This window comes from Schistocerca piceifrons, chromosome X, assembly GCF_021461385.2.
Source record: "Schistocerca piceifrons isolate TAMUIC-IGC-003096 chromosome X, iqSchPice1.1, whole genome shotgun sequence".
Lineage (NCBI taxonomy): Eukaryota > Metazoa > Arthropoda > Insecta > Orthoptera > Acrididae > Schistocerca > Schistocerca piceifrons.
The window spans coordinates 488,127,676-488,145,947 of NC_060149.1; the positions used below are offsets into that span (position 1 = coordinate 488,127,676).

Below are 18,272 nucleotides of genomic sequence, written 5' to 3' on the forward strand. Positions count from 1 at the left end.
GTCCAGATATATTAGATCAGACAGTAACTCAGAAATATCAGATCGAGCCTTATATGTTATGGCTATCTGTGTTAATTTTCCATGAGATTCTATTTCTGCAGGACAAAGTTTAAAATACCCCTCAGCAAAAACAGTTAATTCTGTTTCCATTGGGCGCAGGCGACAATGATTATTTCGCTAACTTTTTTTCCATTCGTGATGACACTCAAGGTATTTAATAGTACAACGGTGTCAAATTTCGGATACGGTTTTATTATAAACTGAAGTTTTCCATGTTACCGTATGATACGTTACTTTGACGTATTTTGACTGCCCTTAGCCCGGATACTAATACATCGAGAGAAGTAGTGCAGTGATTAAGTCATGACTCTTGTTCAGAAGGAAGGCGGTTAAAATCGTAGTCAGATCATCTAGATTTAGGTTTTCCGTGATCCCCTCTTGTTCACGTAAGCCGAATAGCTGGGTGGCTCGTTTGAATAGGACACGGCCGATTTCATTCCCACACTCCTCTGCGACACAAACTTGCATTTTGTCTGTCTGATGTCGTCGCTAGAAAGGTAAAACCAAACAGTCTGTTTTAATTATGCGAGAACTTCCCGGAAACCTTAATTTTGGAGATGACTACGTAGGACTTAAGTTTAGAATTTTACATGTCGTCGACATTTAGGTCATTACTCAGTATCAGTAATCACGGACTGGATAAGAATGGGGGGAGAAAATGACTGCAGCCTTTGAAAGGGACAATCCCGGTGTTCGGACTATCAGTTGAAAGATTCTACACAAGACATGGTTCTTCCAGTATATTATTGCAACTGTCTTTTTTTTATATTCGTCAATTTCACGTTTCTAATACATACTCTTACGCTGTACATAGTTACAGAAGCGAGTCTCCGAGGATATAAAAAGCTATTGATATGAATGGATATAAAAAGTCCGTGATGATCTTCATTTGACTTTCACCCCGATAACTGCGTAGAGTTGCGACACGCTGACACTGATACACCAAGCGAGACGATAATATTCACGGCCTCGCGTAATGCTGCTCTCGCAACTAACTTACACGTCTGCTGTTTGCTACACTTGTTCTAGCGCGCCCGTAACTCGCTTCGCGATAGCACCAATATAGAAAACATACTGTCGCGAACATTCCAGCGCATGGCCTTCTAGGAAGAGAGAAAGTATTATCTTCGACAAGAAGTTAGCTATTTGACTCCAGTGGCTTAGAGTACATGGATGGTTAACATAGTTTCCTATTATATGACTTGTGGCAAAAAATTCGCAGGAATGAATATTATCATCTCTACAAATATTTAGATCAATCCTAGTACAACACAAACCTTTTTGATGAAAAATTATTTATTAATAAAGAACAAAGACATTATAATTGCTCCTTTCTGCTTTATTGTCTTAAATTCTGAGACAGCAACTAATGAAGAGGACAGGCGAGGATGAAAAGCCAAGTAAAAAATACACAGGGTACAACATAAGTAAGATAGAAATGGGACACCAGCCGAGAATCTTGTTTCTGGCGAGGAACTCTCCTAAAACTTGAGCTGTCCAGAAACGTCTCATGTCCCAGTTCATAACTTCAGTATTTTAATCTCCCTTCTATTTCATCTCCGAAACCTGGTAGAGGAACTCTGAAGCAGGCCTCAAGTCGAGCCTGTATAGCTGAAATCGCAGAACTAAAGCCAAAGTGAAGATTAAGTGGGCTAGTTAATGCAGTGTTGTTAAAACATGCTGCAAGAAGGATACTTCTTTTGGGTAGGTTTTTTTTTAACTGATGATTGCGAACCATTACGAGGCAGACTGATCATTACCGACACTTTCAAACTCAGTCACCTTCGACCGATACCTGAATAGGACATTTGTCAGTATTGATAATTTTACGAAAGGATAAAGGAGAAGGAAATTTAATTGTGATGAGGGACTGAAATTCTATAGTATGAAAAGGACGAGAAGTAAAAAATAGTAGGAAAATATGGACCTGGGGACAGGAATGAAAAGCGAAACAGACTGGTAGAATTTTGATCAGAGCAGAATTTAAACATTGCTAAGATGTTGCATACGTGGAAGACACATGGAGACACTGGAAGGTTTCAGACTGATTACATAAAGGTAAGATAGAGTTCAGAACCAGATTTTAAAGTGTAAGGAATTTTCAGCAGCAGATGTGGACTACCACACTTTATTGGTAGATTTATGAACTGTAGATTAAAATTGAAGAAACAAAGAAGAAGGTACGTAGTTAAGGCGAAACGCTTTGGATACATTGAAGAAACCAGAGGCTTGTGAGGGTCTCTAAGGAAACATTTAGTAACGATTGACAACCGTAGGAAAGGAATACAGTACAAGAAGAATGGGTAGCTTTCAGAGATTAAATAAGGAGGACAGCAGGTGATAAAATAGCTAAAAAAAAGACAAGGCTAGTATAAATCCTTGAAAAACACTGATATTGAATTTAACTGACGAAAGGAGAAATTATAAAAACGCAGCAAGTGAAGCAGGAGAAAGGGAATAGAGAACTCTAAAACATGAGAGACAGTAAGTGCAAAATTGCTACAGGACAAAATAGATCCATGTATAACTAGGGGAAAATGTCGATACCATCAATAGGAAAATTAAGGTGGTCTTTGGAGGCAAGAGGAGCAGTTGCATGAATATTTAGAATCCAGATGGTAACCCAGTGGTAAGCAAAGACAGGAAAGGTGGAAGGAATATCTAGTGGAGTTATACAAGAAAATTGAACATGAAGGCAATGTTACGGTACAGGAAGTAGATGCATATGAGGTGGGAGATATGATACTGCGAGAAAACTTTGACAGCACTGGAAGACAAAAGCCGAAACAAGCTCCAGGTGTAGACCACATACCCTCAGAACTATTCTTATACTTCGAAGAGCTAGCCATAACAAAACCTTTTCCACCTGGTGTGCTAGATTTAGGAGACCGGGGAAATACCCACAGATTTTAAGAAGGATGTAGCAATTCCAATTCTAGAGGAGTTACTGAGGGGTGTTTTTTTTTGTGGTTTTAGGGCGCACAACTTCAATGGTCATTAGCGCTCAGACTACGTTAGGAATGCACCGCGAGGCACAAGTTTAAAACAGCAACTAAAAGGGAAAACAGGATAAAAGACAGACTGACAGGCATAGGATTAAAAAACAGCATAATCAAATGTCCTTAGACAGTTTTGTCAAGTTGATAAAACGAAGAACGCGAGCAGCTGCTCGCGGGTCATCCGCTAAAATGGCATCTATAGTACATGGCAGGCCAAGATCAAGACGCAGTGTGTTAAAATCCGGACAGGACGATAAATTCTGGCGGACCGTCAGCAATTGCCCACATGGGCAGAACGGCGCCGGCGCAGCCGTCAGCAGATGGCGATGGCTGAACCGGCAGTGTCCAATTGGTAACCGGGCCAAACTACCTCCTCCCGCCGAGAAGGGCGGGAGGAGGACGTCCAAGCCGCGGGAAGAGGTTTCAAGGCCCGAAGCTTGTTGTCCGTAAGTGCAGCCCAATCGGCATGCCACAGCGATAAAATGCGCCGACAAATTACCCTGCTACAATCTGACGAAGGGACACAACAAGAAGCTGTCCGAGGCTGGAGGACCGCAGCCTTGGCCGCGGCATCTGCAGCTTCGTTCCCAGGGATACCGACATGGCCAGGAACCCACATAAAGCTAACCGGAGAACCGACGTCCACCAGCTGCTGAAGAGAGCGTTGGATCCGTTGCACGAAAGGGTGAACCGGATACGGATCACTGAGGCTCTGGATGGCGCTCAGGGAATCGGAGCAGATGACATAAGCAGAACGTCGGTGGCGGCAGATGTAAAGAACAGCTTGGTAGAGGGCAAAGAGCTCAGCTGTGAAGACCGAACAATGGCCATGGAGCCGGTATTTGAAACTTTGTGCCCCGACAATAAAAGAACACCCGACCCCGTCATTGGTCTTTGAGCCATCTGTATAAATAAAGGTCATATTAATGAACTTCGAACGAAGTTCGACAAAACGGGAGTGGTAGACCCAACCGGGGGTAACCTCCTTTGGGAGCGAGCTGAGGTCAAGGTGAACGCAAACCTGAGCCTGGAGCCAAGGTGGCGTGTGGCTCTCGCCCACTCGAAAGGTTGCAGGGAGTGAAAAATTAAGGTGTTGAAGGAGGCGACGAAAGCGAACTCCAGGGGGTAGCAGGGCAGAGACATACAACCCGTACTGACTGTCGAGAGAGTCGTCAAAAAAGGAACGATAAGACGGGTGGTCGGACATTGACAGTAGCCGACAGGCATACCGACAAAGCAGTATATCGCGCCGGTAGGTGAGTGGCAATTCACCAGCGTCAGCATGAAGACTCGACGGGACTAGTATAAAACGCTCCGATCGCAAGTCGTAAACCCCGATGTTGTATGGAGTTGAGGCGGCGTAAGATGGACGGCCGTGCAGAGGAGTATACGAAGCTCCCATAATCCAGCTTGGAGCGGACGATCGACCGATATAGACGAAGTAGGACGGTTCGATCCGCTCCCCACGACGTACCACTGAGAACACGGAGGACATTTAGAGAACGGGTACAACGGGCAGCCAAATATGACACATGTGGAGACCAGCTAAGTTTCCTGTCAAATGTAAGACCTAAAAATTTTGTTGTCTCCACGAATGGGAGAGCAACGGGACCGAGTCGTAAGGACGGTGGGAGAAACTCTTTGTAGCGCCAGAAGTTAATACAGACCGTCTTCTCGGCAGAAAAACGGAAGCCATTGGCGGCACTCCAGGAGTAAAGACGGTCCAGAGAACGCTGAAGACAGCGCTGCAGGAAACATGTACGCTGCGCGCTGCAATAGATGGTAAAATCGTCCACGGAAAGGGAGCCTGATACATCAGCTGGGAGGCAATCCATTATTGGATTGATCGCTATGGCGAAGAGAGCGACGCTCAAAACTGAGCCCTGTGGCACCCCATTCTCCTGGTGAAAGGTGTCTGACAGGACAGAACCCACACGTACCCTGAACTGTCGATCCATGAAAAAGGAACGAATAAAAAGAGGGAGGCGACCGCGAAGGCCCCATGTATGCATGGTGCGGAGAATGCCCGCCCTCCAACAGGTGTCGTAAGCCTTCTCCAAATCAAAGAACACAGCCGCGGTCGGGCGCTTCCGCAAGAAGTTATTCATAATGAAGGTCGACAAGGTAACCAGATGGTCAACAACAGAGCGGCGCCTACGAAATCCACATTGGACATTGGTAAGTAGGCGTCGAGACTCGAGCAGCCAAACCAAACGAGAGTTAACCATTCGCTCCATCACTTTACAGATACAGCTGGTAAGCGAGATGGGTCGATAACTGGGAGGCAAGTGCTTGTCCTTCCCCGGCTTAGGAATCGGGACAACAATAGACTCGCGCCAGCATGCGGGAACATGTCCCTCAATCCTAATGCGATTATAAGTACGAAGAAGAAAACCTTTACCCGCAGGAGAAAGGTTCTTCAGCATCTGAATATGAATAGAATCAGGCCCTGGAGCGGAGGACCGTGACCGGGCAAGTGCGTTTTCGAGTTCCTGCATGGTGAATGGGGCATTGTAACTTTCACGATTCGAGGAGCGGAAGTTAGGTGGCCTAGCCTCCTCTGCCTGTTTGCGGGGGAGGAAGGCAGGGTGGTAATGAGCGGAGCTCGAAACCTCTGCGAAAAAGCGGCCGAAGGCATTGGAGACATCCTCAGGGGCCACAAGGACGTCATTCGCGACCGTCAAGCCAGAAACTGGTGAGTGGACTTTAGTGCCAGATAGCCGGCGCAGGCTACCCCAGACAACAGAAGAAGGAGTAAAACTGTTGAAGGTGCTTGTGAAAGCAGCCCAGCTGGCTTTCTTGCTTTCTTTAATAATACGACGACACTGTGCACGTAATCGTTTATAAGTGATACAATTCGCCGCTGTAGGGTGGCGTTTAAAGGTGCGTAAAGCACGTCGACGAGCACGTAAAGCGTCTCTACATGATGCGGTCCACCAGGGGACCGGAACGCGACGTGGAGAAGAAGTAGGGTGAGGGATGGAATATTCAGCAGCAGTGAGAATGACGTCCGTGAGGTGTGCGACCTGACTATCGCAGCTTGTGAAGGTTTGATCCTGAAAGGTCACCCTGGAAGAGAAGAGCCCCCAGTCTGCTTTGGAGATAGTCCAACTAGATGAGCACGGAGAGGGGGTATGCTGCAGGAGATGGATAACACACGGGAAGTGGTCGCTCGAATATGTATCAGAAAGTGCATACCACTAAAACCGGCGTGCAAGTTGGGTAGTACATATAGAGAGGTCTAATTGGGAATAGGTGTGAGATGTGTCCGAAAGAAAAGTAGGGGCGCCAGTATTGAGGCAGACAAGATTGAGCTGGTTGAAAAGGTCTGCTAACAGGGAGCCCCTCGGGCAGGATGCTGGAGAGCCCCAAAGGGGATGGTGGGCATTGAAGTCTCCAGTTAACAAAAATGGTGCAGGTAGCTGAGCAATAAGTTGCATTATGTCTGCCCTGGTAACGGCAGACGACGATGGAGTGTAAACAGTACAAATGGAAAATGTAAAAGTGGGGAGAGTAATTCGGATGGCAACTGCCTGCAGGCCGGTGTGCAATGTGAGGGGATCGTAGTAAATATCATCCCGGACCAGCAACATAACCCCTTCATGAGCCGGAATACCTACCACAGGGGGTAGGTCAAAACGCACAGAGGTGTAGTGTGCCGAGGCAATTTGATCGCATGGGCGTAGCTTCGTTTCCTGGAAGGCTACGACGAGCGGACAGTGCAAGCGGAGCAGCAACTTCAAAACCTCTCGGTTGGAGCGAATGCTGCGAATATTCCAGTGAATAAGTGCCGCCGTAAGAAGAAAAGGAAGATGAAAGAAGGGGTCACCTCGAAGGCCGCTGAGGGCCTGGCTTCGAGCGAGCACTGCCGCCGTTGTCAGTAGGCGGACAGTCATCGTCCATTGGTTCTATAGGTTCATCGGCCATCTTGGTAAGATGGCCGGTAGGGGGAGCTTCCTCCGCCGGTGAACGGCCAGATGTTCGGCTACCAGCGGTGCGCCCAGGCGAAACGGATGACGGCCTGGGGCGGCAACCGCTGGGTGGCGCAGGAGAAGAAATGCGCCGTGGCGGAGGAGAACTGTGCTTCCTATGAGCCTTCTTGGAAGGTCGTTTGGTGGAAGTACTGGTCGACGGCTGGGAGGTCGAGGTACGTAGGAAGTCTGCACGGGACGGTTCCTTCTTGAAGGCCCGTGCATCTGACTTCTGGGTCTTCGTCTTAGCAGAAGCTGATGAAGGGGCTTGTGTCTGTGGGGTGATGGGAGGAAGAGGGGACGTCGACCGCGCGATCTTGGCACTGGCCGAACGGACGACCGTGGTGCTGAAGGTCAGATCGCATGTCTGGGTTGCCACTTCCCTGGTAGTCCGAGGAGAGGCGAGGACAGTACTGTATTTCCCCGCTGGGAGCAGCGTGGGCTTCCTACTAGCAAACAGCTTGCGAGCAGCCGAGGTGGACACTTTCTCTTTGACCCGAATTTCTTGGATACAGCGTTCTTCCTTATAGATGGGACAGTCGCGGGAGGACGCTGCATGGTCACCCTGACAGTTCACACAAGTGACACATTTAGCCGCATTGGAACAAGACTGGCGAGTGTGATTAAAACGCTGACACTGGTAGCAGCGCGTGGGTGTCGGGACATAGGGGCGAACAGAAATAACCTCATAGCCCGCTTTGATGTGCGATGGCAGCTGAACACTATCGAAGGTCAAGAAAAGTGTCCGGGTCGGTACAAGGTCATTGTTGACCTTTTTCATGACCCTATTTACAGCCTCCTCATCAGTCAATCCGTTGAGGGATCTAGTATAAACCACACCATGAGACGAATTCAAAGTTTGGTGAGCCTCCACCCGGACAGGGAACGTGTACAGGAGTGTGGCTCGAAGCAGTTTCTGTGCCTGAAAGGCGTTCTCAGTTTCTAGTAACAAGGTACGATTATGCAACCTGGTACACAACTTGAATGATCCGGCGTTGGCATCTACGCCCTTCTGGATAACGAAAGGGTTGACAGAGGAAAAATCCTTGCCATCCTCAGATCGAGAAACTACGAGGAACTGTGGGGCAGGCGGTAGTACTTTTGTCACTGGTGGCTGGTCAAGTTTCCGTTTATGGGCAGAAGTCGAGAGAGAAGAAGAGAAATCCATTGCGGAGGAATCCCCCATGATTGCCAGCGTCTCCGATGGCGCGCTCCTTCCTTATGAGGACCCTCTCAGAGGGCACTCCCGCCTTAGGTGAATGTTTACACCTCAGGTCACACCTCCCGAGAAACAGACGGAGGGACCAATCGGCATGGTCAGAAGGTATCAGCTCAGGCAATCACCCCTCCCTGGGCCTGGCCTTTACCAGGGGGTACGTGCGTGCCTTACATGTCTACCCAGGGCGGGGAATTACGCGTTACCCTGTCACCGGCTACGCGTGCGAACGCGTGGGTCGGCCTTCAGGCGCGCACAGGGAGGAAGGAAGAAGAGGAAAAGGAAGAGAGAGAGAGAGGACAGACTGTCTCAAACGCCGAGGCGGAGACCAGAGAAGGCAAGGAGAAGTAGGCAAGGAGAAGTAGGCAAGGAGAAGTAGGCAAGGAGAAGTAGGCAAGGAGAAGTAGGCAAGGGAAAGAGTAAGGAAGACTGAGATGGAGAAGAACAAAGAAAGGAACCAACCAAAGGAAGGAAGAAACGAGAAATGAAAAACCAAAAAGACCACAAATATAGGTCGTGGAACCGTCCGTCTCCGGACGCAGGCGCTAACTACCCCCTTGAGAGGGAGGGACTCTTTTTAGTCGCCTCTTACGACAGGCAGGAATACCTCAGGCCTATTCTAACCCCCGGACCCACAGGGGGAACTGAGGGGTGTGACGATTATCCAACTGAATCGTAAAATACTGACACGAGTTACTTACAGAAGAATGGAGAACTGGTAGAAACCGACCTCCGGAAAATTAGTTTCGGTTCGGAGAAATGTAGGAACACGCAAGGCAATTTTGGCCCTACGACTTCTCCTAGAAGACTGTTTGAGGAAAGGCAGATATATATATCTCATTTGTAGAGAATCCTTTTGACACTGTTAACTGGAACACTGTCTTTGAAATTCTAAAAGTAGCAGTGGTAAAATACAGGGACTAAAAGGTTGTTTATAACTTTTACACAAAGCAGACGGCAGTTAAAAGAGACGGAGGACATGAGAAGGGGGTGAGCCACGTTTGCAGCCTATCCCCAATTTTATTAAATTGGTACATTGAGCAAGCAGTAAAGGAAACCAAAGGAAAATTTGGAGAACGAATTAAAGTTCAGGGAGAATAAATAAGAACTTTGATGTTTGTCCATGACATTGTAATTCTGCCAGGGGCAGCAAAGGATTTTGAGGAACAGCTGGAGCGGAATGGACAGTGTCTTGAAAGGAGGCTGTAACACGAACATTAACTAAAGCAAAACAAGGTTAATAGAATGTAGCAGAATTAAATCAGACGATGCTGAGAGAATTAGATTAGGAAATGAGACACCAGGGCAAGTATGTAAGTTTTGCTATTTGAGCGGTGAATAACTAATGACGCCGAAGTTGAGAGAATATAAAATGTAGACTGACAATGACAAAAGATGGCTTTCTAAAAATGAGAAATAAGTGTTACGATGTCTTTTCTAAAAGTGTATGTAGTATACCCTTATACGGTAGTGAAAGGTGGTCGGTAAGCAGTTGAGACGATAAGAAAATAGACGGCTTTGAAATTCGATGCTACAGAAGAATGCTGAAAATTAGATGGATAGATCTCCGAACTAATGAGGGGGTACCGAATAGGAGGGAAAAAAATTTGCGGCACAAATTGACTGTAAGAAAGGATAGGTTAATAGGACACATTCTGAGACATCAAAAGATTACACATTTAGTATTGGAAGGAAATGGGTGGAGGGGAAAGATAAAATTGTAGAGGTAGCTCAAGAGACGAATACAATGAACATGTTCCAATTGATGTAGGTTGCAGTAATATTCGGCTATGAAGAGAAATGCACAGGATGGAGTAGCTTGGAGAGCTGAAGACGTGACGACGACAAATTAGATTATCCGTCTTATTTGTTTACGTCTTACTTATTTCAGTCTACTTAGAGGTGTAAGAAACACTCATTTCTCTGTTGCAAATAACCGTAATTTTACCGAACTTCGGAAGCTGGTTGATTTTGTTTTACTTCTTTAACCGTTTTCGCCATCCCTCTTATTCACTTTGGGAGCGTGATACCAGATGGAGCCACTCGTGCCCCTGCCGCTTCCTTCTCCAAGGCGTTATCCCATTGTAACATGGTCGACAACTAAAATTTCTCTACTATTCACGAGTAACGTCAAGTATGTCAGTTACCTGAAGGTGTAAAATCTATATTTAAACATTTAAGTGTTGATTTTCTGAGGTGGAGACGGGAATCACGCCGAAATTCGACCGTATGGTCAAGGAAAACTGCCAGTACCCGTACCTGTGTAGAACAGTACAGTGTGAGTATGTATGTATGTAGGTAGGTAGGTTTGATTCTACTCGTTGCCTGCAACATAATTTGCGATCGGAGTTACTCGTACAGCGTAAGTCTCCTCAAATTAATTCCATTATTCTCTGAGAAATATTCACTGAAGTTTTCTGCTCGAGGTCATTACATTGTTCGTATTTCTGTAGATACTTTCTGTCGACATTCAATTCATACTAGCATCCTCGTTCTTCGCCATATTATTTTCGTACCTTGCAATATTTCTCTCGATTATTATAGCCTTCTCCTGCACGTACGGGACACACTGCGGACGCGTTAACTACTACTTTCGATAATAAATGCATTTTTTCAGCCATAATATCAGTATACGATTACGAAAACTGTCAGTTTCGTCATTGCTTTGCAAAGGACTAGCGCTTTTGTGCCAAAGCTCCACCAGATGATCAGCGACTGAAACAACTCAACGGATGAAGTTTCCAAATAGGCCTTACAAAGTACACTCTAAGTTAAGAAAGAAGACGCACCACGAAGAAATTACCATAATAGGACAGAAATCTATAGATGTGATGTACATATTCAAACAAATGATTACAATTTCAGAAAAATTGGATGATTTATTCAAGAGAAACAGTTTCACAAATTGATCCAGTCTATAGCGTTGGTCCACTTCTGGCCCTCCTGCAAGCGGTTTTTCGGCTTGGCATTCACTGACAGAGTTGTTAGGTGCCATCCTGAGGGATGTCGTGCCAAAGTCTGTCCAACACGCGGGTAAGATCGTCAAAAACCGAGCTGGTTGGAGAGTCCTGCCCATAATGCTCCAAACGTTTTCTGTTGGGAAGAGATCCAGCGACCTTGTTGGCCAAGGCAGCGTTTGGCAAGCACGGATACAGGTGGTAGAAACTCCCGCCGTGTGCGGACAGGCATTATCTTGCGGAAATGTAAGCCCAGGATGGCTTGCCATGAAGAGCAACAAAACGGGGCGTAGAACATCATCGACGTACTTCTGTACTGTAAGGGCGCCGTAGTGTATTAACATTATACATAGTCAACACAATGAAAACTGCGCAGATCGACAATGAAGTCTCACAGGCATGTGGTAAGTCGTTACAAGGTGCAACATTGTCGCGAACGAATACAGTTATCCAGGACGTTTATCATTTTTTAAAAATTATAATCAATGACCGCAAAGTGCCGTTAGACTGTTTCGATTCATATCACCATATTCAGACAAAAAAAATGTTTGTAAATGCATTCCCGGGTAATGCTTAGTTAGCGGTTATCTCCTTTCGCATATGTAAAGTTATTGTCTTGTTGGTTCGTATAGCTGTAAAGTCCCTATACATGCTACATTTTCACTGCTGACGTGATACAAGTGGTATTCTGACAACTTCACATACGTATTGGAGTGCTAAGGAGATTTCAAGCAGTACTGCAGGCGTAAATTCTTGGTTGTTTGGTCTGCAAGTCAGCAGGGACAGGCCAGAGAACGTGTTTAAGTTCTCCACAGCTTCATGACCCAACACCAGGACTTTCGAGATTCAGGGAGGGAGGGAGGGAGATAAACCAACTAAGCGGTACTCTGCAATGCTTTTAGAAGTAATATTTTTCATCTGAAGGTGGCAATTATGGATCGAAATCTATAGTCTGACGACACTGCGATCAGTGACTGGAATTACTGAAATTTCCTCAAGTTGTTTTATTTAGTATGTTATGGACGATTAGATGGGCAGAAAAAATAAACAGAGTAATCATGGCCTAGAGTTATTTTGGTGAACTAAAATAAGTTTTCAAAATGAAGGTTCCGATGTGTATGAATTAGAAAGTTTACAATGAGTGTGCATTACCAATTTTCACTTGCTACAGTGAGACATGGATTGTGAATGTGAAAAGCATTTATTCGCAAACTTATCGACTGCAGATGGACCAAGGAAGTTCTCTGCTGCATATCGATAGAGAAAGATCAAGACCGCGTAATGGGTGATGGACAGGTGACAGAACACTGAAGAGCAACGTGAATGCATTCAGCTCAAGACTAATTCGAGAAAAATTCTAGGAAAGGTATTGTTATCCATCAGAGGATGTCATGATGAGCCAATGGTGAAATTCGTCTTATTTCCGAATATGTGAGTTAAAGCCGGATGAGTGCCATTGTGATTTACATCCCTGGTCCTTAATGTGGGTGAAATGCAGATGTTCAGTGCCACTGTCAATTCCTCTGCCACTGGAGACAAAATCTGCGGACGGATTCATCGTGAGCGTTACGCCTCCTTGCTGACCTCGTGTGTAATAACGAATATTCTTCGAGTTTATACATAAACTGAAGTCCAGAACACACACTTATATTGTTGTGACCTGTTCAGCCGAAATAGGTTATCATCAGAAGCCATCATTTTGGACCTTAAGTGATCTAATTCAGCTGAAACCACTCGCTACAATGAATACAAGTTCCGGGATGATTTTTTTAAATAAAATTATATAAATAAGTTTTCTCTTGGTAACACGACACCTTTGTGTTAAGATAATTCGGGTTCAATTTAACATTAAAATTCCAAACTAGCAAATTATGTCAGAATTCTACCATCCTGCTAAGAAATCAATCCAATGGTAGCTAATGGAAGTAATTTTCTTCGCTAGAACGTATCTTGCGAACGGATAAGATGTAGTGCGTGAAGCTATTTTTCATTTTTAGAATGTTATCTGAGAACTGCCATACAGTCACTTATCAGTTTTACGCATTAACGTTACATGTTCTTGTTTCAATGCATATATCTTGTTTTCTCTTTTTGGCAAATGGACACACATGCTTACTCGCTTTTTGCGAAAAAATGTGCTAAAACGGCGCATTCGAAATACGAAGATCTACACCCAAGATGAGAGTCGAACACACGACCTCTACTGTAAGATCCTGCGCATCTTCGTCGAGTATTCGGATGCAGGTGGCTAAGATAATCAGAGTGCGCACAAAAATCCTGGTCCCAATCACCAAGCACTGCTCAATTTCCATAGTAAAGGACGTTAAGCCCCACGGCTACTCATGACGCTGTTTGAGTGAGAATGGTGAGGCTACACACACACACACACACACACACACACACACACACACACACACCACTGTTGCATAAGAAGTATGAGATCGGAAGACAACCGCCAGATACTAACAGTATCCTGTACACGGGGAAGCCACGACCTTGTCTGGCTTTCGACGCAATCCTTGCGACCCGCGCAGTATCACAGATGACAACCTTGTCCGCTTGTTACATGGTGTCATTTGAAAATAATTACGTTCTTTATTCCTCTTTGCTTTATTCTACACAAAGCTACTTTCAGAACCCTTTCTCCCTTTCAACATATTTTACATGGTTGCAAAACTTTTGCATCCGCTTACTTGAAGTTTATAAACTACTTGAGTCTGTATCTGCAGACGTATAACCGAAGGAGCATCTCTCATTTGAACTACAACAGCGTCAATTTACGAGGTAGTGATTGCTGTATGACGAATGGTTATATACCTGAAGTAATTTCTCGTTCGTTCTAAAAAATGAATGAGATACAGACCAACGTGTGTCGGTAAAATGTTAAGCATTCGCTTACGCGTAAGGTTTCAATTCAATGGATTGTAATATGGGTTAAAGGGCTCTTTTTCTGGTCGAATGATCCATCAAGTGGCAACGATTTATACTGTTACGTATTTATGGAAGACACTGAGAACATTAGATGATAACCCGGTAACTTATCGAGAAGAATAAGAAGAGCCTTACTTTGGTGGTTTGTGTAGCTTTCTTACACTATGCTGCGATGGCTTCTAACAAATTCGTACAAACTATATGGATAATCCGCTACATATGCCTCACACAGTCTACGCTAGTATGTACTCTGTTTCTAATGAGGTGCTCAACACAAAGAAAGCGTATCGTCGTTACGAGATAGGACATTTTTTTCTCGCTATCGTGATACATTAAAACGCTGCTTTAAACTCTCTACGGTTTCTTGCTCTCGTGTCAGCACAGGCAAATTAGTGCAGAGATCTGAAAACAAATGCGGAAACTGATCGGAATGTTTCGTAAAATCATTGTATCGAGTGAATTGACACAGTGCTACATTCTACATTTAGAATATTAGTAGGGAAAAAAAGACAGCACCCATGACAACTAAGTTCTTGAATTGTTAGGCACATTCTTTTAAAAGAACTATTTAATTTATTACTTCTTCTACAAAGTAAATTATTTCGGCAGGATAATTAACACACATTTCACCCAACATGATGGCAAACCAGAATTTTGACTGCCATTCGAAGCTCACAATATTGCAGTATTGTTAGGAGTACTACTGACATCCGCGGAACTTTCAATTCGTACTTCAGCGTTAGTTTCTGCAAGCAAAGTAATATTCCTATTAGCTTAAGATTTTCTCACATCATCCTCTGAGCATTATTCGGAACAGCCAGTATTTTCCAACAAAAAAGATAACTTAGAGGATCTCAGAGGAAGTTGCACAATGACTTTAATGACGACAGTGTTTGCTGTTTCGTGTGACAGTGTTGACATGTCTAAGAGATTTACATTTGTCTGCCAGTCTATTCCTCCCAGGTTTCGGACTTACTGATCAAATATGTAATGCTTTCCCTCAGAAGCCCAGTGCAGCTCCTACTTCAGAAATAGACTGACAAGTATTTGTCGTATTCAAAACCATTTCCGCAGGTTGTTTTCAGATAGAAGTGTTCAAGTTCCTCTTTAAAAAAGAGCAAGTTAACTTTTTTGTTGAACACTTTTCTCTGAAACTAAATATTTCACTTTTTGTTCTTAATCAGGACCGTTCCATAACATTATCTCGTATCATTGGAACTCTGATTTCATACCGTTTTAATTATGATATAGAGTATTTGCATGATTCTCACCGAATTCATGACATGGGATAGTGCAGTAATCTTGTTTTTCTCTTAGGTTAGTTACTTTAATGTTTCAGTATTTTCAGTTAAAACTGAGGATGGGTTGTTAGATGGGTTGCCAGGTGTTCGGTTTTTTTACCAAATTGATCGGTATTTCAGTCCCGTGTTCGATAGTGAAGTATGAGTGGTTCGGTATTCTACGAATTCCATTTATTTCTCTATTTATTGATTTGCAAAATCAACATACATGCCTAACATATAAAAAATTATCAAACGATACTGGCGGTTTCATGCAGAAGTACCTACGTGGAAAGAATGTCAAATGTATCATTTATGGTCTGGCGCTCGAAATATACTGAGTATCTAAATGGTAAACGCAGAATGATTTGTTCGCTGTAATTTTAAGTTTACAACATGTAGCGGCTCTTATCAAAAAATTAAAGGCAACAAAAATTTGTTGAAATCTATAGCTACCAATAATAAATATAATTTTTAATGTTTATTAATTGTGTTATTGTGCTCACCCTAAGCTCAGTAAATCCTTTCGCCAGGCAATGTTCGGTAATTCTGTCAACTTGATCTGGCAACCCCAGTCATGAGTAGAGCCTTGAGCGCTGTCAGTAAGAGCTTTCGACAACTTGTTTGTTGTTTTACACGACACAAAATATACGAGATGTTTCGGCACAAGATTAAGGCAGATCATTTTCGTGGACATATTAAATAACTGAACTAAGATACGACATTGCTCGCGCAACGTTCTGTACCGGCTCATTTAATTTGCGACGTCCACTAATTGTTAGCTTTCCGACTACGCTAGGAACATGGAACAGTTAACAACGAAGACCTGTTTATAACAATCAGAATAAATTGATTATATTGTTAAATACAGTTTTATATCACCTTTTCTTTTCCTATTCATTGAAGTCTGTCGAGCAGTCTGAATGAATTCCTTGCCAACACATACTACGTGACACGGGAACAGAACCATCGTAGCGTATTGGTATCGGTGTTTCTGTAGCCATCAACAACGGTTCGTAAAAATTACTAAAATAAATTTTTTCCAGTATTCTGGATTATGTGGAGTTCAATCTCTCAGAATAAAATTATGATACGGTGGGATTGATATACAAACTATTTCTAGCGTTGCGAGTCGCACCGTATCAGTTAGCCATGCTGCTCTAAATTTCAGTACGAACAACAGTTTAGCAGTTTACTGGCAACAGCTATGTACTTCAAGCTAACAATTTAAACAATAAGCCAGTGTTAGCAGCGCATAAGACATTACTCGGCACCATTACGGCAGCAGGCAAATTTGAGCCTTGTTGGAGAGGATGCAACCCTCCTCGCTGACAGTGATTCTTCTTCCACTGAAACAGAACCGAATAGCTTACGGCTTTTAAACAAAAGAAATCGCACCCTATTGTCAGTTTCCAATTGACAGCGATTCCGACGCATGTGAAGTAATAACAATCCTGATTTCTGTGGTCTCTCCTGACGTTATAACAGCCAGTTTTAGAAATAATTGCTGATTAGGTGAACTGTGTCGATGCTTCTGTTTAACAATCTATTTTTATTAATATTTACCGGCGGCACGACTACCATCATGTTTCAGTCACATTATATTAAATATTGGCAATATGCTGTTACGGACTAGGGTATGACTAAACACTTATGGATAAGAAATTGCAAGTCCGAAAAAATAATGGATATTCGCAAACCGGCCACGACGCTTGCTTATTGATAATGCGACTGATAATTTGTTTATTCAGCATTTCTAAGAAGTGGTTGCAAAAACATTTTAGCGCCATATAATATTAACATCGCAATCGACTACACCGTCAAAATAAATGTGCGAAGCAAGTCACGAAGCAAACATTAAAATCTTCAAATTTGCCTCTTTCCACCACGTTTCGTACAATGCTAACTGTACTATCAACATGATGTAATTCGAATGTTTGACATAAAATCTAGCGACGACAGACGACGTTTATCTGTAGCTTTTATACCGGAGCCATTGCCGGTGGCGATGTTGCAAGAACACGCACGGGGCACGCCGACTTGTGCGTCGCCTATCCCGTAAACATCGCTCGGTTGCGTGACTTGCAGCTGTTTCAGAGCTTGGGCAGCGACACGCTTGCTCCGATACACAAACTTCAGCAGTCTGGTAACTGAAGACACTAACGGGAAGCACGTACCTGAAGAAACTATGGAAACAGATGCGACGAGCAGCGCTGTTGCAGGCGCAGGGCCATGAGGCAGGGCAGAACTGTGTGCGCGGCGCGACGGTCTTAGCACTGCGGCGTGCGCAGCCCCACCGCCCCTTAACACAGCAGCCGTGTCACGTGGTCAGCCGGCTGCCGCCACGCACGTGCTTCCCCTGCGCGGCCGACCTGCCAGCTGAAGCACTTGCCGCTGCAGCCAGATGCATCAGTTTCGCCTCTCTTTCAAGGGTGTGCTCGGGTTCTGAGCTTTGGAGGGAGGGGGGCACTCAAATTAGTTTCGTGTTAAATAACAAAACATTTTCCAGATTTCACGAGAAACGGTTCTGGGTACATTTGCTGCTTGTCTGTATCCATTACGTTATACATAATCTGATCAGAAGTATTCCGATACCTATTAGAGCAAATTACTGTGGAGTGGATCTACGCTTCGCCTTTAAGGCGTGTTCGACTCTGATGGGAACATTTTCAGTGAGGTGTCTGATTGTCGATTGAGTAACTGCAGCCCGTTCTCCCTCAAGAGCCGAAACCAAAGAACGTAGTGATGTTGTAAGATGGGCTCTGGAGCGAAGTCGACGTTCTAACTCGTGCCAAAGGCGCTCCATAGGGCTCAGGTCGGGACTAAGATGGCCTAGTACATTCAGGTATGTTATGGTC

At 44.4% G+C, this 18,272-nt stretch overlaps 1 protein-coding gene across 1 annotated transcript in view; it reads right to left on the reverse strand.

Annotated features, from left to right (window-relative positions):
* The window catches only part of LOC124721509, a 105,767-nt gene extending 88,034 nt beyond the window's left edge, over positions 1-17,733 (reverse strand). Inside the window, exon 1 of the mRNA XM_047246526.1 lies at positions 17,592-17,733. The gene's annotated coding sequence lies outside the window, so the exon portion shown is untranslated. The remainder of the gene's footprint in view (positions 1-17,591) is intronic.
* Between the last annotated feature and the right edge of the window lie 539 nt (positions 17,734-18,272).